The sequence below is a fragment of the Oryctolagus cuniculus genome, chromosome 10, assembly GCF_964237555.1.
Source record: "Oryctolagus cuniculus chromosome 10, mOryCun1.1, whole genome shotgun sequence".
NCBI classification, from domain to species: Eukaryota; Metazoa; Chordata; class Mammalia; order Lagomorpha; family Leporidae; genus Oryctolagus; species Oryctolagus cuniculus.
In genome coordinates this window covers 20,164,135-20,186,346 of record NC_091441.1, presented here as the reverse complement: position 1 = coordinate 20,186,346, position 22,212 = coordinate 20,164,135, and the positions used below count along the sequence as shown (strand labels likewise).

General features: G+C 55.2%; 1 protein-coding gene across 4 annotated transcripts in view; it reads left to right on the top strand.

Moving 5' to 3' along the window:
- Positions 1-22,212, top strand: part of NEDD4L (NEDD4 like E3 ubiquitin protein ligase) — a 320,618-nt gene that overhangs the window by 112,614 nt on the left and 185,792 nt on the right. Inside the window, exon 1 of one of the 4 annotated variants that reach the window (XM_070050121.1) lies at positions 21,241-21,579. The exons of the other annotated variants lie outside the window; for them this stretch is intronic. The gene's annotated coding sequence lies outside the window, so the exon portion shown is untranslated. Of the gene's footprint in view, positions 1-21,240; positions 21,580-22,212 lie in introns of those variants that run through there. 4 annotated transcript variants of the gene reach the window in all.

Genomic DNA, 22,212 nt, shown 5'->3' with positions numbered 1-22,212 from the left:
GGCAGGTGCCTTTGTTCTGTTCCTGGCACTAAGTCTCTGTAGCACTTAGAACTGGCTTTTCCTCCCTTCCTGTGGCAGGGCGGCACCTGGCGCTGTGATGTGACAGCTCTTGGTGAGTCTGCCTTTCTCTCTGGAGACCACTGGAGCCACTTTGGCAGTCTAGGGCAGTGCTGAGAATTGAAGCGTCAACCAACCCGAATGGCCTTAGAGGCAATAAGTGTTTGTCTTAAAAATCCCTGCCCCGAGAAGCTGGCGTAATTATTCATGCGAGACCCCCCCCCCCCGAACCCAACTGCTTGCTGTTGATTCTAATCTCCTCCGCACCCCAGAGAACTGTAAAGGTACCAACCCTCTCCCCGAAACTCAGATTTAAAACGCCATGCCATAGCAACCACACAGCTGTTTGCACTTTTGTTTACCTCCTGGTCTTTACATTTATGTTCAGTATCCTGCACCAAGCCTGTGCGCCAGGCCTCCCAGAGGGACATAGTAGGAGGCAGTGGGGACACGCAGGGGGCTTCTCGCTGGGCTCTGCTGATGTCCTAATAATGGGTCTTTCTAACGACCCCGGTGGCTGAGAAGGGCTGGGCCGTGCTCAGTGTGTGCTAGTGGAGAACACAGGGCCTGTGTGATCTGCTGTGGCGATTCCCACGCTCAGTGCGGCTTTGGGGGGGGGGCAGGTGTCTTTCCAGATGAAGCGGTGAGCTCGCCAGGGCGTGTTTGTGTATCCCCTGCCTTCCGCCCAGTGTCGGGCTTTGGTGAGAGTCCTTGCCTCCTTTGGGGTCTTTGCTCCCTGGCCTTGCCTGGTCCCCGTGGTGACCAGAAGGGCCTGTGTCTCAGCGGGCAGTCTGGCAGGGAGCGCAAGGACAGTCCCCAGACCTGGGGCCCTCGGGGATGTGTCTTTAGGAAGTGAGGCTCCCACTTAACCCACTGCGTCCCGAGGCTTCTATTCTGCAGATGTTTGAACGACAGCAAATCCCTTCCAAGTTGACAACAAGCAGGACGTTGATTGCTCAACCTGGAGTTTTATGGTGTCCTGTGTGCAGGGTGATGGGACGGACTGGGTTCATCGGTGCAGAGTGGAGCCTCGGAAAATTGCTAAACTGAAGAGCAGATGGAGAGCTGGGAGGGGCAGGGCTTCGGCTTAATGACTAAAGGTACCGACCTACCGGCTTAATGACAAAAGGTGCCGAGACTGGCTGGCCAGGCAGGCGTGTGGGACGATTCCCGGGGTGGTGACGCCAGGATCCTGTGCCTGACCTCTGCTCGGCTTCGCCCCCAGCTGCCTGCGTTGCAGGCCGTGCAGGCCCCCTGCTCCGTCCACAGTGGATTGCCTGGCGTCCCTTGCACCGGCGTCTGGGTTCCCCTTCCTGGGGGCGTTGAGTTTGTCAGAAGCTCAAGGAGTGGAATGTGCCGGCTTGAGATGAGTCAGCAGTGGAAGCATTTCTGGATGTGTGCGGCAAGGAGCAAAATATTTATTTTGCAGAAATTGAGCTCACAACCAAGCCTTGCGAACGCAGCCGGAAGGTTCCAACGTGTGTGTGGAGGATTAACTCTGCCCTCGGGTCAGCGGGCCAGGGTTGCCTCCCTGCTACCTGCTCTGTGGTGCAGCCTCTGCAAGGGAGGCCTGAGAATGGTGCACACTGGCCTGTTCCCTCAGACCTAAAGCCATGACTTGGAAGTTGCACATCCAGGCTCCACTCAGCACTGCAGATGTTCCGTCAACACACTCACTGTATGCGCTGTTTTATTTACATGCAGCACAGCGATGCAAATATATTTTGTATGTTGTATCATGTTGTGTTCTAAGAAAATACTGTCGTGGGCCTCATAACATTATGCCAAGATGTTGAAGACTCTTCATAGGGCTGTTAATGTGGCACAGCCGGTTACCCTGCCTCCTGTAGCCCCAGCACCCCATACGAGCTCCCCTTAGTCCCAGCTGCTCTGCCTCCGATCCAGCTCCCAGCTCCCAGCCGCTGCTCCTGGGAAAGCAAGGGAAGATGGCCTTGGTGCCTGGGCCGCTGACACCCACATGGGAAACCTGGGTGGTGGTCTAGGCTCCTGGCTTGTTGCCCCCATTAGGGGAGTGAACCAGCAGATGGAAGGTCCCTCCCCCCGCCCCCTGTCTGTCTTTAAAATAAATAAACCTTTTTGTTTGTTTTGCCAAAAATGACTCTGTGTTCAGGGAGCTCCAGTGCTGACACGGTAGAGGAAGCCTTGCTGGGTGCAATGGGTGTCTGCAGCAGGCCCAGCAAGGCTTTGCTCCCTGTTGAGGTCCGGGTAGTAGATGGTGAGTGAGGCTCTGCAGGACCTAGAGTGTTCGGCACAGCCTAAAAGCAGCCTTGGACGATACACTGGCTTGCGGGGGGGTATCCCACTTCTCCCTTTCTTTTATTTTTATTTTTTGACAGGCAGAGTGGACAGTGAGAGAGAGAGAGAAAGGTCTTCCTTTGCTGTTGGTTCACCCTCCAATGGCCACTGCGGCCAGTGTGCTGTGGCCGGCGCACCACGCTGATCTGATGGCAGGAGCCAGGTGCTTCTCCTGGTCTCCCATGAGGTGCAGGGCCCAAGGACTTGGGCCATCCTCCGCTGCACTCCCGGGCCACAGCAGAGAGCTGGCCTGGAAGAGGGGCAACCGGGACAGAATCCGGCGCCCCGACTGGGACTAGAACCAGGTATGCTGGTGCTGCAAGGCGGAGGATTAGCCTAGTGAGCCTCGGCACCGGCCCACTCCTCCCTTTCAAGATGGGAACTCAGTGGGTTGAAATGAACTGACAGCAGACGGATCAGCAGAAAAAAGCATGCACATGGACTTGATCATCATTTTGTGTGTCCTGGGAGCCTTCAGGTGGAAGATCCGCAGGCCTGAGGGTCAGTGGAACGGGGACAGCTGTGTGGAAATGAGACTGGATGCCCGGGGCAAGCCGGTGGACTCGGGCCCAGCGGGGAACCCAGCTAGGCCTGCCTCTCCACCGGGCCTGGCCTTAAGGCCACAGGTAGTTTTGTTAGAGCTTCCTCTCAGTTGCACCAGCACGCCTCTGTCTCGGAAGAGGACTAGCTCTCTACTGGGCAGTGGTTGTAGACCCTTGGAAAATAACAGATACGAACTCTCTCAAATGAGTGTCTCCATCTCTCTGTGGCCAACTGGGACGCAGAAAGGTGGGGAAGGCCCGAGTCACAGTGGGGGTTGTGGGGGAGGCTGGCAGGGAGAAGCCCATCTCCAGGAAGAGGAATTCCAGTTCCTGTGCAGTGCTTGGGGCGGGGGAGGGCTCAGGGGGGCAGGCTGAGGGCAGCAAGAGTAACCTTGCCCCGAGGCCTTCATTTTTGGAGTATATCGTCCGTTGAGCCCCAGTGCAATGTGCACGTGTGGCTGTGTGTGTGCATACCCCCGAGTGTCTGAGCCCCCGACTTGCTGTGACTTCTATATTTAGACCTCGAAGGGTCCCTGTTTCTGGCTGGCTCCTGGTTCCCAGGCTGGTCAATGACAAATGGTATTTTTGCTGGTGTTGACTTTCTGGGCTGAGGGAGTGGGGTTGTTAGATTGTATCGCTCTTTCTTCCCCCCTTCCTCTTCAAGGGCAAGGCTTCAGATACAGCTTATGAAACTGAGATACACGCGGTGCATTTTAAGGTCTACACATGAGTGCAGCTGTAAAATGCTCTGGTCCTAGAGAAAGCAATTATTTATACTGCTCTGTGCGTGCAGTACATGAGCAGTAAGTGACGCTGGATTCCGATGCATGCTAGCAGCTGCAGATATATAATTTAAATCAGCGTACAGCGATTAAAACGAGGCCTGTTTTCCTTACGGACTATTTCTTAGACTTATGACCTTAGCGCAAGTAATGTTTAATAAGGATCTACAATGTGTAACTCCTCAGTAAATTATTAAAAGCGCTGGCATTCCTACTGTATAATATCAACACGGGTGATGTCAAACCTGGCTGCCTCTCAGTGGGTGCCCGCCGGCATTCCGACAGGCCTCCAGGAAGGGGCAGTGGGTACACCCGATGGGCAGTTGGCATTTCCGTCCCTCAGTGTGACAAGGGCTATTGTGCATCTGTCACTGAAGAACTGATTATTGCTCCTGTTGCTTTTATTTTTCATATTTTTTTTTTGTTTTAAAATACCCATTTATTTGAATGGCAGAGTTACAGTGAGAGACAGAGAAAGCGAGAGCTTCCATCTGCTGGTTCCCTCCCCACATGGCTGGGGCTGGGCCAGGCTGAAGCCAGGAGTCAGGAACTCCATCCGGGTCTCGCGCATGGGTGCCAGGGGCCCAAGCACTTGGGCCGTTTTCTGCTGCTTTCCCAGGCTCAGTCACAGGGGACTGGATCGGAAGTGGGACAGCCAGGACCGAAACGGGTGCTCGTGGGATGCCAGCGTTGTAGGAGGTGGCTTAACGCCCCGAGCAACCATGCTGGCTCCTCTTTTTGTTTTTTTGTGCTGGTTGTGAAGCGATAGTATTGGTTGGTTGTATGAGGGGCAGAGAGTTTGTACAAGATCACGTTATGGAAAAACTACGCTTGGATTTCCTAAGTGTTGTGCACAAGCACAGACTCTCCTTTCAATCCAGGTTCTGCACATACTTTCTGAGGGACTCCCGTGGGTCAGCTCAGAACCCTGGCTCGTGATCACCGGGAGCTCCTTGGGAGTGGTGGCTTCCAGTGGCCGTCGCCGTCGTCCAGGGCCTGGACGGCAGACGAGAGCTCTGGAAATGTCTGCCTTTGGGGCTGGATGATGGATTTCCTTTTTTCCTGTTAGCAAGTGCGCAGCCGGCCATGATGTAGAAGCGCTGTCCGAGCCCCGCCCGGTCCCCTTCCCTCGGCGTCTTTGCTTGTCCTTGCACACTTCCTGGGCCTGGGAGGCTGGCATCCACAAGCCCCTGCTCTCTCTGCCCTGGCCTGGCTCGGCTGCTGGCAGCACCGCCCTGCCAGGTGGCAGGCTGTGAGCCTCCTCCACCAGTTCCTCTCCTCTCCATCCCTGCCTGGGGGTGAGAGTCCTTTGTCTCAGACGTCTGCCTGGGCCACTGCTGCCGCTGGCAAGCCTGTTGGCAATGATGCACGGGAGCTAATGTCGGCACCGCAAGTCCCCCCTGCGCCCCGTGCCCTCACCTTGAGCTCCTCTGCGCAGGCATGCTGCATCCTGTCGATGCCCCGGGAGCCCAGAGCCACCGCCTTGCCACACTGCACAGCTGGCCTCTTCCCATCTTTTCCTGGGGCTGCATCACCGACCCTCCCTGGGATGGAGGCAGGTGTGGCACTCACACTGGTGCTGGAATTTCACTCCAGAGGCCAGGTAGCCGTGCCCTCCACACCCTGCTGTGGCCTCCGTTGGGCCCAGGGGCACCAAGGCGGGCTGGCCACTGCCCAGTCCAGCCTCCCATGTGCTCAGCAGGCCTGTGCTTGCTGGTCTCCCAGCCTGTGGCTCCGTGCGCCCGCCCACCAGACTCCATTTCTTTTTCCTGCCTCTGCTCTCCATGGGCTTTCCCCGTGCCTGTGTGTTCCTTACACTCTCATTCTATTACTTTTGTTCATTTTATTGTTCTGGAGGTATCCTTAAGATGCTCACATTCTTGTTACAAGTTTTAATGTACAAAAACCTTCTATAAACATGCAGTTGTCCTTAGCTCCTCCCCCACGTGAACATTAGCACAGACACCTCTTAGGCGGAAGGAAACCTGTGCCCTGTCCCCTGCTGCCCAGGGCTCCCCAGGAGTGCCTGCACCTGCTCCTCTGACTGTGGTGCACCGGGGAGTGTCAGCGCCCCCTGGTGGCTGGATCATCGGCTGCCTTTCTCTTCTAGGAAATCAAAGTGGTATTCAAAGCTAATAACCCGTGGAGTTCTTTAGAGGACTTTTTGCTAATTCAAATCTTGTTTGTTTTTGCAGCCATTTAAGTCATCCTCAAATAGTGGACACTGATTCAGAGGAAAGAATGATTTTACTTTAAACGATCTGCTTTTTGCATGCTTGTTTTTAAAGTTGACAATGCATAGTATTAAACTTTACCTCTTTCCCCGTTTTTCCCCCCTCTGCCAACTAATTTCCCAAGCTTTGAAACCATCAGAATCAAAAGCCACTTAGTGAAAAGCAGTTACCTGGTCCTGGGAAGAGTCGTCCTTCACCTGAGGGATTCTGTATTGTAATACGGCCCCATAGCGGTGCGTTTCCAGTTCCAGATGTTTCCGGAGCTGACCGTCAGGTCTCTAAGGAAGGGATTGCCCAGCTCCCATCTCTGAGACAGAAAAACCAGTGCTACAGCCAGGAGTTGCCTGCGTCGGTGCTGAGGGTGGTGGACGGGCGTTGTCAGTCACCTCAGTGGTTTTTGGATTGGGATTTGGAATAAAAGTCAGCCCCCTTTGCACGTGCTATCTTGAGGCTGTAGGCATTTGTAGAGCTACAGGGAGGGTAAACAGTCCATGACATGAAAAAGAGACTCACAAGAGGCCACCGAGGTCTCCACTTCCTTTCCTCTGTCATTGCTTCCCTGTAGCTAACTTGGTGGCCGTGTGTGCAGACAGTGTCACTTGTTACGTCGATGGTAGTGACCCTCCAAGGAAACTTTATTTGAAAATCAGAAGGGGGGAGAGAGAAATCTTCCAGCCGCTGGTTTCTTTCTCTAAATGCCTACAACAGACAGGGCTGGGCCAGGCCGAAGCTGGGAGCCAGGAACTCAGTTTGGGTTTCCCTTGGGGGTGGCAGGAACCCAAGTAATTGAGCTGTCATGGCTGCCTTCCAGGGTGCACATCAGCAGGACCCTGGATTAGAAGTGGGCTAGCCTGGACTGGAACCCCGGGATGCCCATTAGCAGGACCCTGGATCAGAAGTGGGCTAGCCTGGACTGGAACCCCGAGATGCTCATTAGCAGGACCCTGGATCAGAAGTGGGCTAGCCTGGACTGGAATCCCGGGGTGCACATTAGCAGGACCCTGGATTGGAAGTGGGCTAGCCTGGACTGGGACCCCGGGGTGCACATTAACAGGACCCTGGATTGGAAGTGGGCTAGCCTGGACTGGAACCCCGGGGTGCACATTAGCAGGACCCTGGATTGGAAGTGGGCTAGCCTGGACTGGAACCCCAGAGTGCACATTAGCAGGACCCTGGATCAGAAGTGGGCTAGCCTGGACTGGAACCCTGCACTCTGAGGTGGCATTGGGCCTTAACCACAGCATTCAAAGCCCACCCCTGGTTTTAGTTGCTCTAAATGTAAGGTTGGCTGACTTCCTCCGTGGGGCTGTGGTGGGTGTTTGGTTTGTTTTGTTGATAACACTCTGTGGGGCTGGGGGGCAGGGGAAGGAGCCCACTTGAGTGTTCCAGGAAGACTTTCCCATTGGGTGGCAGGGCCACCTTCTTCTCCCTTCCCAGGCACATTAGCAGGGAGCTGGATTGAAAGTGGAGCAGCCGGGACTCGAACTGGTGCCTGTATAGGACGCCAGTGTCACAGGTGGCAGGTGAACCTGTAGCCCCCAGCACCGATCCCCAGCTTCTCTGCTTTCGATCCCAGCCTCCTGCTCAGTGTGTATCCTGGGAGGTAGCAGGTGGGCTCGACAGTGAACACCTGAGGCTGGAGCTAGAAGCCCCTCCAGGCCCCCAGCCTGGGCCCTTGTCCTGGTGAGCAGGACTCCCACGACCTGGGTTTTTGCCAGCAACAGGTTGGGGACAGACCAGGGTTCAGGGGTAATGAGCTCACCCCCCACCAGGGCCTGGCTTTGCTGCCCCCTGAGGTCTAAGAGGGAGAGTGTGCCTCTTGGGCCCTTTCTCCTGCCACTGGGGCCTTAGGGGCCCTCCCCTTCCCAGACCCCACTGCCAGGGTCTGGGTCTGGAGAGCAGTGAGACTTTGTCTCTGGTCTTTGCCAGCTCGCCCTCTTGGGGCCTGTCCTCTGATGGCACAAAGCTGGCATCTCAGCTCCCATGTGTGTGGCCAGGGTGGTGTCACTCCGTGCACCTTGGGATCGTCCCCAGGTCGATCACACATGGGTCTGCCATTTAGGGGTGTTTGGAGGCCATCCTGAGATGCCCAAGCCAGCACCTGGCCCGCGGGGGTCGGTGGGAGGAGGCGGCTGCAGCTGGGCACTTGCAGCTTCTGCCTTGGGTTCCAGGATAGTCTGGGGCCCCTCTGATGCTGCACCCATTGAGCACCACCAGGCACCGGAGGGGACTTGAGACAGGATCCCAGCCTGCCTGGAGCTTAGCCTCTGCTCTCACTAGCTCTTCTGGGTGCCGCCGGCTTCCCTCCTGGAACCTGCGCCCAGGCCGCCGCCCGCGCTATGCACTGTTGCCCAGAGGGTGATGCTGCAGCGGCCCCACGAGCCTGTGTCTGACGCCATAGGAGGAGTGCAGGCCCGGCTGCCAGCCGCCAGCGCAGGGCTGCGGGGAGCAAGTCCTAGAAGCTGCAGGGCCCCTGGGCCTGTGGCTGGCATGGCTGGGTGTCCGTGAGATGACTTCATCAGATTGGCTTTGCCGCTGTCTAGCTAGGGTCCTCCTAAGTGTGCAGGGAGGTTGTTGCACCCAAAGGCTGTGGTGGGAACACGGTGAACTTGGAATCATTTTTATTTGGTGTACTTATACCCTCTTCCCTCGTTACAGCCCACTTTAGCTTCTGGTGTCAAACAACTTAATAGGAAAAAATATATATATATACATAAGGATGCAACTCCTCAAGGGAAATGGACTTGTGCTTAGTGACGTGGACAATTTAATATGTTGGTTGGAGGGTTTTGTTTTTTAAAGCTTTATTCATTTGAAAGACAGAGTTAGAGGGAAGTAGGGAGAGAGAACCAGGCCAAAGCCAGGAGCCAGGAGCTTCATCCAGGTCTTCTGCGTGGGTTCAGGGCACACGTGCTTAGATCATGTTTCCCAGGTGCATTTGCAGGGAGCTGGATCACAAGTGGAGCAGCCGGGACTTGAACTAGCGCCCATATGGGATGCCAGCACTACAGGCAGCGGCTTTACCTGCTACGCCACAGTGCTGTGGTTATGTTGACAGGGCCAGACCTGGTGATTTCTTGGGTCTTATCTGGGCCATGGCCAGGCGCTCCTTCCCCTGTGAAAGCATTAACACAGTGCGTTTCAAAAGTGCTAGTTCCCAGAGTCTTGGATTTCAGTACAAAAAGATGTGCTTGTTCTGAGCCTGCTCAGCATGCCAGGGAGAGACCACTGGGCTTTGTTTTGTTTTTGTTTGGCTTTTAACATATTTATTTATTGGGGCCGGCGCTATGGCAAAGCAGATAAAGCCACTGCCTGTTGTGCCAGCATCCCCTATGGGCACCAGTTCGAGTCCCAGCTGCTCTTTTTCAGATCCAGCTCTCTGCTGTGGCCTGGGAAAGCAGCAGAAGATGGCCCAAGTCCTTGGGCCCCTGCACCCATGTGGGAGACCCAGAAGAAGCTCCTAGCTTTGGATCAGTCTAGCTCTGGCCATTGTGGCCATTTGGGGTGTGAACCAATTGATGGAAAACCTCTCTGTCTCTGCCTCTCTCTAACTTTGCCTTTCAGATAAATAAATAAATATTTTAAAAATAAAAAAATATTTATTTATCTGAAAGAGTTATAGACACACACACAGAGATCTTCCATCTGCTGATTCACTCCCCAAATGGATGCAACGGCTTGGGCTGGGCCAGGCTGAAGCCAAGCACTTCTTCCAGGTCTCCAACATGAGAGGCAGGGGACCGGGCACTTGGGCCTCTGCTGCTGCTTTCCCAGGCGCATTAGCAGGGAGCTGGATTGGAAAGGGAGCACTCTAGACACGAAGCAGTGCCAGTATGTGATGCCGGCGTTGCAGGCGGTACCTTTATTCTCTGCACCACAGCGTCAGCCCCTGTTGTTATTTTCTGAAGTTTAAGAACCACAGTTTTTAAAAACTTTTATTTTTGTCTTTTTTTTTTATTTCCATGCTATTTTAAAGGCGGAGAGATAGAGGCTGAGACATCCCACATCCTTTGGTTCACTCCCCAAATGCCTGCAAGAGGCAAGACTGGGCCAGGCTGAAGCCAGGAGCCAGGAACTCCCTCTAGGTCTCCCGGGTGGGTGGCAAGGGCCCAAATACTTGAGCAGTGACCTGCCGCCTCCTAGGGTTGTGCATCAGCAGGAAGCTGGATTGGAAGCTGAGCACTGGGACTTGAGCCAGGGGTTCCAGTGCGGGATGGGGACGTCCCAAGTGGAAATCTAACCGCAGTGCGAAACGCCCACGCCGAGCCTTGCTTGTTTGCAGTGTAGGTAGCACCACCAGGGATATATTAGTCACAGTCCTTGTCCGTGCATCAGTGGCCCGTGCACATGAGCAGGGGGCCCAGGTTCATGCTCACTGTCCTGCAGGCGAGAGGGAGGCCCTGGCTGTGAGGGGCCCGCAGGGTTAGCTGACCCTCCCCTGTGGCCTGAAGGCTCCTGGTAGAGTGCGCCGGCTCAGCGAGCTTGCCGGAGCCAGGCTGTAAGAATGGACAGCTGTCCTGCTCAGACACGTTGCAGCGCCCAGACCTCAAGCGGACAGCGGTTGCAGCTCAGCAGCAGCACAGAGAAGTGATGAATGATGGGCATGTGTTCCACAAGAGGGTGCCTGGCACATACACACCAAGCCACCAGAGAGGGGAGAGAAAACCCACAGAAAACAAGCACCTGTCACACAGCGTAAAAGACGGCCAGCTCCTGTCAGTCCCTGAGGAAGCTGTTTTTCTTAGTATGTAGGATCTACGAATCGGCAGCACGCACTGTGACGTAACTGTTGGGTGACACAAAGAGTTCAGAGCAAAGCGAGTTCCGGGCGCGATTACACACGCCGAGAGAGCCTCGCTGACGACGCCAGGGCGCGCCGTCCTCCGCTGCCCTGCACAGCCACGGCTACTTGAGCAGTGCCGGCTGTTGGCAGACTGGAGGGGGCGCTGAGTGGGCGCCACCGCCAGCAGTCGGGAAATGGTCACCAGCACGGTAAATGCCTGCACCCTTGGACCCAAAAACCATCCAGACCCGCGTGTGTGTGGCGCAGGGCTGGGTGGAGGGGGCGTTACAGCCGCCCCTGGGGGATGCGGTCACTGAGGACCTGTGACAGTGGGAGCCGCCGGCACAGTACGCGTGAGAGCCATGGTGCGGACTGTTCACACTCCAGGCCAGTGTGTGTAGGCCAGCAAGCCACCTGCAGGAAGTTAAGCAGGGGCTGGTGCTCAGTGCCTCTCAGTAGGCAGGACTGGGCGTAGTGCTAGGGGCATGGAGGGTCCCGGGGAGAGCTCATGTCCCTTGTCCCTGGCCCTGCAAGTCTGCGTTGGCACTGCAGGGCCTCAGGATTGCTCTCCTGTCCTGGGCTGTCCCGGCCTGCGGGGGACAGGGAGCAGGCAGCGAAGTCTGGAAGGAAAAGCAGATGAACAAGGGTAGGGCTGGGGAGCATTCGGAAGGGAGAAGTCAAGTCTTGGGGCTCCTGGTTTTCAGAGCAGCAGTAACGAGACAAGGGGAAGCAGTGTGTGGCTGGGATCGAGTTAAGTAAACCTCACGATGTGCGCCCAGCTAGGTTTGACTTAATGCTTCCTCCGGGGCGTGAACGCAGGCAGGTAGGACCACCTGTTTGCCTTCTGCACACGTACTGCCGAGGCTGTTCTGTCCTGTTAAGTAGCTTTTAAGATGATAAAAACCAAATGACTAGACACCTGCACAAATGGACACTACTAATACTCGGAGGTGATTCACTGCTTCCCTTTCTTTTCTCACGGGAAAAGCAGCAGACAGAACCTAGATCCTGAAGGCAAACACAGCAACTGCATTAACAATCAGGATCCTCACCCCACCCCACGTGTGTTTCTGCTGCTCTTTGGTCCGGGTTCAAGGTCAAGAGAACATGTGTATCCTACAGGCTCGGGGAAGCCGCGCGCCGCCATTGCACAGACCTGGGCACTGGGGGAACCTGCGCTGTCTCTCGTGCACATTTTTGTCGTTTTGCTCACATATAATGCAGAGAGTGCTGTGTGGTGGGGGTCCTGAGATGCGGTTTGAGGGCTGAACGGAGGGAGTTCACGGCTAAGCCGGAAGGCTTCCAGCCGCAGACACCCGGGAGCCTGCGAGGGGCTTCCCGGGGGCGTGTGGCTGAGGCCTCTGTGGTTGGCAGTGGGTCCTGTGTGTGCGGTCCCAGCTGCGGCCAGGGACCGTCCTCCAGTGCAGCGGCTGTCTCATCACGCAGTCTTCCCTCACCTGCTAGAAACCAGCGGATGTAAGTGCAGGGGTGCACACGGAGGCCCGGAGCCGGAAGACCTCCCACGATGAGGGGTTCTACAGCTGACTTCTCGCCCCAGCCACACAGGGCCCTTGAAAACACACAGCTGCCAGGGCTCCCTGCAGGGCCTGGAGCAACACCTGGCTAGTCAGGGTCAGGAGCACTGAGCGAGCCCAACTTTACAATGGGGCAACTCGAAGAGAGTGCTTCTGGTTACCCTGGATACAGGGTAGGCCGGACTAGGGCTCCTGGCCGCAGTCCGGCCTCTCCCTGGCTCAGTCTTTGCTCTGGATCTCCCCCGCCGTGGACCTTAGTGAGCAGGACGCCACCCGGCTGCCTGCCTGCTTTCAGCGTGTTTTTCGTGTAGTGGAAGTGAATGTGTTGTTGATGCCTGTGTTATGGAAGAGACAGGCTCTTTTCACAAGCGGTTTGCATTTGTCAGTCTTACAAGTAGGTTAATTCCTTGTCTCTCATAAAAATGGCTGCTCGGCTCAGTGCTCTCCTAGTCTCTCTCCGGATCTGTCTGCAGGGACTCATTTCTTGGCTCCTGTTCAGCCTTGGTCTGCTGAATCAGAAACCAAGCTTCGAGGGGCAGGGGTCGTGTTTATTGCACAGTGCAGAGCAGGGAGCCGGGCAGCGAAGGCTTCATTCCCGGGCTCCCGGAGGAAGGCTCTCGCACACTGAGGTCAGTCGGGGCTGCGAGGTGCGTGATCCACTCGTGCCCAGGTTCCTGGTTGGTCAGGGGAGCTCGTACCCTCCTTTGGTTGGTCAGTGATGCTGAGCTCTTCAGGGGATTGATGGCGGCCAGGGGGCTCTAGTTGGTCTGGGGGTGACGTTCTGCCCAGGCCTGGAGTTCCCCCACACAAACCACCCCAGGACAGCACTGGCCATCAAGGTTGTTAACTCTTGGAGAAGCAAATGACTCCTTGAGTCTGGTGACTGGAAGCTTGTAAGGCCAGCTGGGTCACTCCCTCAAGCCAGCGAATTCCTTCTGATAAGGGCGGGCAAGGACACCTTGGCTAAAGGAGACAGACAAGAGCTGGGTCCTGCTTTTACATAGTGGGGGATCGGTTGAGGAGGCTGCTGACGATGGTCCCTGCTCCCCATACGGGAGACCCGGGTGGAACTCCTGACGCCTGGCCTTGCCTGGCCCAGCCCTGACTGGTGTGGGCAGTTGGGGAATGAACCAGTGGCTGGGAGATCTTAATCTCTGCCGCACCCTCTCTCTGTCACTCTGTTCAAATAAATAAAAGTTCAAAAAGAGAGAAGCTGGCCTTGACCTCCTGCCCCAGGCCCCTTTCTAGTGCAGCAGGGCGGTGAACAGAGCCGTTTGTTTCGCCTGTCCATGTGCCAGGCCAGGCAAAGGAAAGGAAGCTGACCCAGCTGCGGGTCCCCAGCAGCGGGGAAAGCCTTGCTCCGCCTCTGCTGGTTGCTGAGCAGGCGACACCGCCTGGGCATCTTTCAGATCCTCTCTAAAGAACCCACTCTGCCTCCGGGCCTGCTTTTAGCCTCTGTGGCGCCCACGTCAGGACTTGTGTGCTGCCGTTCTCTCTCTGCGCTGTGCCTGCTGTCTCTGGGCCACAGTGTGGTCTGATTGGTCCGCACCGGAACCCCGCAGCCCCGGGATTCTTCAGGGATGGTTCCTCCTCATGCGGACCAGAAAGCCAGCGCCACGGGGAACGACCTTTACGGCAGAGGCATTGGGATCCTGCAACGAGAGCGAGAAGATGATTTCCCAGGGGCGGTCCTGGAGCTGGAGGAAAGCGAGGGCGTGGTCTGGGGTGTCTTCAAGTCTTGATTGGCCCCAGGCATGTTGCACCTGTTGAGCTATAGGCTCTCCAGGTGAGAGCTGGGGGCTCTCCAGGTGGCGTTCAAGTTCAGAGCAGGTGCATCTGACAGTTACTGGCTTAAGGAGTTAGCAGCCATCGAGTTCCTTAACAAAGTGTAAAACAGGACAGAGGTGTAAAGGCGGGGCCTTGTCTGGATCCTGCTCAGGCCGGCAGTTTGGCCTGGGTTGCAGCTGATGGCAGCTGTGAGACTTCGAAGGAGGTGGTGATTCGTCCTGGAGCCCATGGCCGCAGGTGCCGCAGGTGCCACAGGGGAGGGTGGGGGTGGCTGCTGCACTTCCTCTCATCTCCCTTCCCTGCTGCACGCTGGGTCACACCACAGAGGTCAGATACCTTCTGTTCTGTATTTCTGTCGAAATAAATTGGGATTCCTGTTATTAAATTGAAAATCAATGGAATATTTAGTGTAAAATTCTTTTAAAAACTTCAAACTCTGATAAAACCAAACTAATGATTAACATAGACCATTTTTTTTAAAGACTTTATTTATTTATTTGACAGAGTTATAGACAGAGAGACACAGAGAGAAAGGTCTTCCTTCCATTGGTTCATTCCCCAAATGGCCGCAACGGCCAGTGCTATGCCGATCCGAAGCCAGGAGCCAGGTGCTTCCTCCTGGTCTCTCTCGGGGTGCAGGGCCCAAGCACTTGGGCCATCCTCCACTGCCTTCCTGGGCCACAGCAGAGAGCTGGACTGGAAGAGGAGCAACTAGGACTAGAACATGCTGCCCATATGGGATGCCGGCGCCACAGGCGGAGGATTAACCAAGTGAGCCATGGCACTGGCCCAATGGCAAAATTTTTTAGGAAATATGTTTGGGGAAAAATGGTATAGCTTCAAACTGCTGTAAAATCTAGAACTTTCTGAATGCTGACATGAGGCCACAAGTGGAAAATTTTGCATCTAACCTCATGTGATAGACTCAAGGTTAAATTGCAGGTGCACTGAAAATATGGTATTAAATTAAGTCTGGGGCCGGGACTGTGATGTAGTGATTAAAGCTGCTGCCCGCAATGCCGGCATCCCATATGGGCACTGGTTCAAGACCCAACTTCCGATCTAGCTCTCTGCTATGGCCTGGGAAATCAGTAGAAGACTTGGGCCCTTGCACCTGAATGGGAGACCCAGAAAAAGCTCCTGGCTTCAGATTGGCCCAGCTACACCTGTTAAGGCCATTTCGGGAGTGAAGCAGCAGATGGGAGATCTTGCTCTCTCTCTGCCTCTGCCTCTCTGTAACTCCACCTTTCAAATAAATATTTTAAAAATTAACTGCAGACTAGGTAAATAAAATGTATCGGAAACACACATGGATTTCATGTTCAGACTTGGGTCCATTCCCAAGATACCTGATTGTGTGTACACAGCATTTCAAAATTTGAAAAGATACAAAATAAGAAACACTGCTAGTCCCAAGCATTTAGGATAAAGGATGTTCAGCCTGTATACATAATTATAAAATATTAAAAAGAAGCAGAACAGCTGGCCCTGCAGCTCACTAGGCTAATCCTCTGCCTGTGGCGCCAGCACTCCGGGTTCTAGTCCTGGTTGGGGCGCTGGATTCTGTCCTGGTTGCTCCTCTTCCAGTCCAGCTCTACGCTGTGGCCTGGGAAGGCAGTGGAGGGTGGCCCAAGTGCTTGGGCCCCGCACCCGCATGGGAGACCAGGAGGAAGCACCTGGCTCTGGCTTCGGATCGGCGCAGCGCCGGCCGTAGCAGCCATTTGGGGGGTGAACCAACGGAAGGAAGGAAGACCTTTCTGTCTCTCTCACTAACTCTGCCTGTCAATAGAAAAAAAAGCAGAACAAAATACTAATATTAAGGTAGTAGAGGGTATTGGATATTTTTTGCTTTTGTAGTTTCTGTTTTTTTCTTCAGTAAATATGAGGGATCTTCAAAAAGTTCATGGAAAATACCTATTCTGAAAAAAGTGTGCATGGAATTCAATTATTTGCACCGAAGTAAATATCATTTTAATTCCATTTTTCTGTGAACCTATGGAAGTTCCCTCATATGTTGTTTATTGTCATCAATATGTAAGAAGGGGGAAAGTGCAGGCCTGTGGACCTAACACTTAGAAGGAACGCATCCCACTGAGATAGTGAAGAGCGTGTTATATCCTTATATATCCAGGGAATCGGCTGTCCGGATGGAGCAGTGTTTGTCATGATGAAGTAGCTGCAGCAGCCTAAGGCGGCTTCATATAGTGTAATCTCTGAAGTCAAATCGTGTGAAGGTATTCAGACGGTGCTGCAGATCAGAACATAAACCGTGGAAACACGTGTGACTTAGGACTGCAGGTCCGCTCGTGTGACGCCGTAACCGCCGGAGACGCACACGACTCGCGAGCCGGCTGTGGGTGTGCGCCTGGGTTAGCAGCGTGACCTCTGAGTGTCTGTGACCTCACGGTGTCTGTCGGCGGCTTCTCGTCTACTTGAAAGTGCACGCGTACCCGTGCGTGTGATTTTCCCGGGAAGAGTCCGTGTTGCTGGGAAGCTTTATCTTGGCTAAAACGGCTCTTTATTTGGGTGAGAACCTGTGATTGAGACCGCAGCCCTCTGAGGCTCCTGACTTAATCCGCCTCCCGTCTTCAGGTCGATTTCACGGCGAGGAAGGGAGCTTATCGCGGGCTCATTTCCCGACTGGACTCTGGACAGCCGCAGTGGTCGTCAGTGTGAGCGAGTGGTTCTCGCCGTGTCTGGGCACCTCGTGGGAGGAGCGTAGTGCTGCTGGGCACAGCGTGCCGTGGTGCAGAGGCCTGGTTCAGGATTGTCACCCCACGGCGGGGAGCCCCGACACGGGCCTGGCCGGGGTGGCTGCGGGCTCAGCATTGGAGGCCGCTCGGGTTTCCTTGGGTTTTGTGACGGCGTCCTCTGGCTCGCAGATATTGGTAAATTACCTAGAAAACATGGCCCTACTCGGAACAGCTTCAAATTTTTTTGGCAAGCCTGGCTTATTTTATTTTATTTTTTGACAGGCAGAGTTAGAGAGAGAGACAGAGAGAAAGGTCTTCCTTCCGTTGGTTCACCCCACAAATGGCCGCCACAGCCAGCACACTGCGCCAATCCGAAGCCAGGAGCCAGGTGCTTCCTCCTGGTCTCCCATGCGGGTGCAGGGCGCAAGCACTTGGGCCATCCTCCACTGCCCTCCCAGGCCACAACAGAGAGCTGGACTAGAATAGGAGCAACCGGGACTAGAACCCGGGGTGCCGGCACCACAGGCAGAGGATTAGCCTAGTGAGCCGCAGCGCCAGCCGAGCCTGGCTTATTACAGAGCACATCCATCGAGCTGGAGCGTGCTGGCTCACCAGCTGCCGCTGGGTGTTTGGCCACAGTGCTATACCGTGTGTACCAGGGCGGGCTGCTGCAGACTCTAGAAAAGGAAGCTGTTCAGGGGCGACGAGAGCCCCGCCCCGACGAGGCCTTCCATCCGCGGAGGCCCCTGGCCTGCTCCGAGTGAGCGTGGTGCGTGGTAGGCCTTGTGGAGTGCTCTCTGGGGAGGCAGGTAGCATGTGAGTTGGCTTTTCCAACCTGGGCTTCCAGCTACGGGAGCCTGGATCATTGGACCACAAGACGGGCTGTCGCTTTAAGGGTCGAGCATCCTGAAACCACGAGATGAGACGCGTCCATCACAGATGATTCCGGGTCCTCAGGCGCCCTTGTAGGGTGAACCACTCGCTTAATTACAGGAGGAGAAAATGCACGGGAGTCCCTTGTGGCTTTTCTCTTCTGGGCTTGCTGGTTTTGGAAAGGTGAGGGTGCTGAATTGTCTCAAGTGCAGCCAAGAAGGTCCCTCTAAGGCCTTGCAGCATTAGGGCCGTGGACCTCCCAGTTCAGCCCTTTGCATTAACCCTTTGATGGCTCACAGCGCGATGCTTTTAACTAGGCTGTCTTGGCGCGCGTCTCAGTGTCTTCGCGGGTCGTTTGTTTCCTGCCTGATTGAACACAAGCAGCCTGGCTCTCCGCTGGGTTGCTTGGTGGTGACGCAGCCCCAGGGACTTGTCTCTGTGGTTCCCAGGAGCTCAGCGGCCATCTAGTCGTGTCGGAAGAGCCTTTGAAAGGCTGTGTACGGGGAGATGGAGAGCAGCGTTCCAGACCTCCAGGAACTCATCAGCACTTGCTGCTGTGAGCCCATCCTGACCCCTGAACATGGCCGTAGAACACCAGATGCAAAAGACAAAAGAAATGGCTGGGAGCCGGTGCTGTGGCAAAGCAGGTAGAGCCTCCACCTGCAGTGCTGGCATCCCAGATGGGCGCTGGTTCCAGTCCTGGCTGCTCCACTTCTGATCCAGCTCTCTGCTAATGCGCCTGGGAAAGCAGTGGAAGATGGCCCAAGTGCTTGGGCCTCTGCACTCACTTGGGAGACCCAGAAGAAGCTTCTGGCTCCTGACTTTGGATTGGCCTAGCTGCGGCTGCCTATTGCAGCCATTTGGGGCGTGAACCAGTGGATGGAGGAGTTCTCTCTCCGTCTCTCTCTGCCTCTGCCTCTCTGTTATTCTGCCTTTCAAACAAATAAAATACATCTTTTTTATTTACACAAAAAGCTCTTTGAGTCTGGTACTATGGCATAGTGGGCTAGGCTTCCACCTGTGGTGCTGGAATCCCATATGGGCGCCAGTTCGAGTCCCGGCTGCTCCTCTTCCAATCCAGCTCTCTGTTATAGCCTAGGAAAGCAGTATAAAGTGGCCCAAGTACTTGGGTCCCTGTACCTGCATGGGAGACCCCAAAGAAGCTCCTGGCTTCAGGTCCCCTCTCTGTACATTGTGGCCATCTGGGGAGTGAACCAGCGGATGGAAGACCTCTCTGTCGCCCTCTTGTGGCTGTAACTCTGCCTCTCAAGTAAATAAATAAAAATCTTAAAAAAAGGCTCTTGAGGCATGGAGTCGTCTTACTGCCTGCTGGCTTCGTGGATTTGCTTCTGATTGTCTTACACCTTCAGTATCAACTTGGGCATTGTCATCTTTCAGGACGGCTCACAGCCTGTGGCCTGGGTGTGTAAGAAGATTGCGAGTGTTTTTGAACTGAGCGGTTGAGAAGAGAGCAAAGCCAGTGTGCAGCTGGGTAGAAGTCGTGTGTGGACTGTATTTCTTAATACGAGTATTTTTATGTACAGTGTTTCTTTGGGTGACTTCTATATAGGAGGGTGTGCATCCGATTGGAAGACAGAAGTTACCAAAACTTACCTCTTGACTTATTCTTGCGTGCAATTAAATATCAGTTACTTATGTTTGTAATGTTATCAATAATATGCTGGGGGTAATCTGGATAAAAGACAGGGACCTGGAACTCCATCCAGGTCTCCCACGTGGGTGGCAGGGGCCTAAGCACTTGGGCCATCTTCTGCTGGTTTCCTAGGAGCATTAGCAGGGAGCTGGATCAGAAGTGAAAGCCGCTGGATGCAAAACGACGCTCGCTCCTGTCTGGGATGCCAGCGACTGCCTAACAACTTTGCCACAGTGCTGCCCCCTACAGGGCACCGATGATTCTGGAAGAAGCAGCCCCTTCTCCAAACAGTTGCTGCTACGTGTAGGAAGGCGGGCGGCCTGTGGCCCAGCTGCTCTCCAAGCGCACAGCTGCCTGTACAGCCTGCGTGCAGTGCCTTCTCCCTTGCACTTTGTTAGAAATCCCTGGTGTCATTGAAGAGGGCACAGTGAGGCCCCGAGCTGTCTTCACCTTCACCCATTTCCATGCGCTTTGCCCTGGGGCTGGCACCTGCCTTTGGGGGTGGACTGGACCCACTGTATTCAGCAGGGATGGCTGAGGGCTGGGGAGGAGTGGTGGTGAGGGCTGTTTCTTCCACTGCCCCCTGATGGGCGGCTCGTTCTCTCTGACCGGATGTGCAGCACGTCCCTGGAGCGCCCCCCAGCCTGCTTCACCAGCCAGGGCTCAATGCCGAGGCTCACCGTGCTGTTGCCTCGGTCTTCCTGTGGGTGGTGGCGAGGCTGCCTCCTCTCTTCCCTTAGCCTTGGCCGTTGGCTGTTTGCTTCTCTTTACTCTGTGATGGGAGTTCTGTTCTCTGCACCGTTGTCACCAGATGTCGTGGGGACCCAAGGAGGGTAGGGAAGCTGAGCACTTCTCCCCGAGTGTTTGGTGCCCTGATTAGAAGTCTTCTGTGGGAAGATGATCTGGTGGGAAAGAGCAAAGGATGTCATTGATCAGCCAAAGGAGCTGTCAGCAAGACGAAGCCATAGAGCTGGAGCCCCCATGGCTGGCTGCTTTGGAGAGTAAAGATGGTGCGAAGAGTTCCTAACTGCAGTGTGCAAGAGCTACCACCAGATGGCGATGGCAGCTTCTTGGTCCAGTTGGGACTCCGGGCTTCCCCCTCCGGTGGAAGGTCCCTTTCTAAGCCTAGCATTGAACCTGAAGCCCGTGCCCTTGTTTTTATTCCAGAGTGGTCTTGTCATTAAGCCGTGAATTCCCATTTTAAGGAATAATTGCCTTTTAGGAGGCAGCGGTGAGGAAAAAGACCCCCTGGCTTCTAGTAAGAGTCTTGTTTTCTTCCGCACTGTGGGCTCATTAAAATGAGCATTTTTTGCCTTGGGAATTTCCATGGAACTTGGGAGCAGAAGCCACCTCTGCCTGGGGCTGCGGCTTCAAGTCCCTGGTTGGGTTTGGGTTCAGGGGCCACGGGGTCTGCCTGTTGACCGTGGTGTACAGAAATGATTTTAAAGCGGACCTCCCTGAGCTCTTGGAGACCTGGTTAAGGTGAGTAGGAGAAGCCACTCCCGCTGTTGGAGCCATTTGTACGTGGAGGTGAGGAGTGAGTGACAGGGGACAGGGACACACGGTCGTCCGTAGCACCCGTGGGTATCTGGCTTCCCCACAGCAGCCTGGGTGAGCAAGCCACGGGTGCAGTAGGTCAGGAAGCTTGCTCTGTGTCGCCTGCAAGCGATTGGTGGGCCTGGAAGAAAGCCAGCCTTAGCCCACGGGCTCAACCCGTGTCTGTGAGGACAGTGGAGCTGAAGTATCCACGGGGGGTTCCTTAGCCCCATGAAAACTCTCCGTTTACCAAAAGGGGCCGTCCGTGTACCTCCCCACCCCCGGGGGTCCCCAGGGTCACAGGACCAGCCGGGTGTGCACACTTCTTCCTGTCAGTCCACTGCTAGCCTCCGTGAGGTCATTCTGCCTGGTGGGGCTGGGGGGGTGGGGGACAGGGGCTGTGGTTTGAATTGGATTCGCGAGCTGCCTCCCCAGCCTTGGCCTCAGCCGTTTCTGTGAGCTGCTTCCCAGATCCCCGCACTTGAATCTGCTCCGGATGGAGAGAGGCGGGCGTCAGCCGCAGCCTCCAGCCCAGGCAGGCTCCGAGCACAGCTTGAGGGTGCCGGGGGTGGGTGACTGTGGGCAGGGCCCTACCTGGGCGGTGGCTGCTGCAGAGCCCTCCCCTCGAAGCCCCTCCCCTTGAAGCACCGGGCTCCTCCGCCCCAGGCCCCTGATTACCTGTCAGGGAGCTGGCGCGACCAGACCAGCAGTCTCCTCGCTGTTGCTGCTGTTAGGGGAGGCAGACCGGCGGCTGCAGCCAGACCCCACCTGCCTGCTGTTACTCCGGTAAGTGCGGCGGGGGCTCCCGGCCATCCAAAGAAGGTTCTCTGGTCGTGGACCCATCGCTTCTGACCTAAGCGTGCCAGGATTTGGGGGTTATTTAAACTGTTTTCTTTTAAAAATGTCCATTAAACATTTTTGTGTGTGCTTCAGAAATCCAGAGGCAAATGGAGGAGGATGTTCGCTCCTTCCCTGTTGAACCTCTGTTCTCCTTTTGGGAAGCCTTTGTCTTTCCCCTGCCCCCACCCCTGTGTGAATAAATCCCTGCATTTGTCATCCCTGTGTTCCCGAAATGTCAGAAATAGACGCGGTAGAAGGAGCTGTCATGCAGAACCCCGGGTAAGATGAGGACGGATGTTTTTTGTCGGAAGCTTTCTTGTTTTTAGACTTTGTGGTATGGCCAGCTTGCAGCGCGGGCAGTGCAGTCCGCCGGGGCCGCCGTGGACAGGTGCGCTGGGGTCCTCTGGGGTCTGTCCCCCAGGATCTGCACAGCTTCCTCGTTTGTTTTGTCACCTTTACAGACAATGCTTGGGAGCGAGTCACGTGACTCCTAACTTTATGTTTCCCTTGCAGTCACGGAGGGCTCCTCGCCGTGCTCTTAGGTGGAACTTTTCCAAAACGGCAGCCAACGTGGGTGCC